Source organism: Bos javanicus, chromosome 3, assembly GCF_032452875.1.
Source record: "Bos javanicus breed banteng chromosome 3, ARS-OSU_banteng_1.0, whole genome shotgun sequence".
In the NCBI taxonomy this organism is placed as follows: domain Eukaryota; kingdom Metazoa; phylum Chordata; class Mammalia; order Artiodactyla; family Bovidae; genus Bos; species Bos javanicus.
The window spans coordinates 105849318-105850721 of record NC_083870.1 but is presented as its reverse complement, the minus strand read 5'-3'; positions in this window follow the sequence as shown (position 1 = coordinate 105850721).

Below are 1404 nucleotides of genomic sequence, written 5' to 3'. Positions count from 1 at the left end.
ACAAATATGACAATTGTGGAGAGGGGGAGAGTTCACCCAAAACTTCAACACTCATAATGAAGTTACACATAATGAATTTATATTCATAATGAACATACATAATGAATATACTCATAATGGATATACACTCATAATGAAGTTGCACATAAGAAATAAACCATACTAATAGCCTAAGTGAAATTTAAATGAAAGTGTTATTTGTCAAGCTTTTTAATGTTACAAGATACAGAAGCTGTCGCCTTAAGGTTCTGTTTATGAAGAAGCAATAAAGAGAACGGTGAAAAGAATTATTTCTATGGGACACCATGGACCCATAAGGAGAATGAAAAAACCTCACAAAGAGTTGGGTTCATATCATGACTTGTCCAGTGGTACAAGATTCTGCCAAGAATACAAATAATCATGGAGGTAGGTCCACAGTGCTTCTTTTCCAGGGTGATGACATCTAAAACCTTGCCTTGATATTTGTGAACTTTCCACTTTTACATTTCTTAGGTGAGTATTCTTATTTCTTACAGTGTGGTTTGCAGATCACCTATATTGGAATTACCCAAGGTGAGTGTGATGTTCAGTTGCTCAGTCGTGTCCAGCTCTTTGCAACCCCATGGGCTGCAGCACGCCAGGCTTCCCTGTCCTTCACCATCTCCTGCAGCTTGCTCAAACTCATGTCCATTGAGTCGGTGATGCCATCAACCATCTCATCCTCTGTCATCCCCTTTGCCTCCTGCCTTTGATCTTTCCCAGCATCAGGGTCTTATTTCTAAAGAGTCGGCTCTGTGCATCAGGTAGCCAAAATATTGGAGCTTCAGCTTCAGCATCAGTCCTTCCAATGAATATTCAGGACTGATTTCCTTTAGGATTGACTGCTTTGATCTCCTTGCAGTTCAAGGGACTCAAGAGTCTTCTCCAACACCACAGTTCAAAAGCATCAATTCTTTGGCTCTCAGCTTTATTTGTGGTCCAACTCTCACATCCATGCATGACCACTGGAAAAACCATAGCTTTACTAGACAGACCTTTGTTGGCAAAGTAATGTCTCTGCTTTATAACATACCGTCTAGGTTTGTCATAGCTTTTCTTCCAAGGAACAAGCGTCTTTAAATTTCATGACTGTAGTCACCATCTGCAGTGATTTGGGAGCCCAAGAAAATAAAATCTCTTTCACTGTTTCCATTTTTTCCCCATCTTTTTGCCATGAAGTGATGGCACTGGATGCCATGATGTTAGTTTTTTCAATGTTGAGTTTTAAACCAGTTTTTCACTCTCCTCTTTCACTTTCATCAAGAGGCTCTTTAGTTACTCTTTGCTTTCTGCTATAAGGGTGGTGTCACCTGCATATCTGAGGTTATTGATATTTCTCCTAGCAGTCTTGATTTCAGCTTGTGCTTCATCCAGCCTGGCATT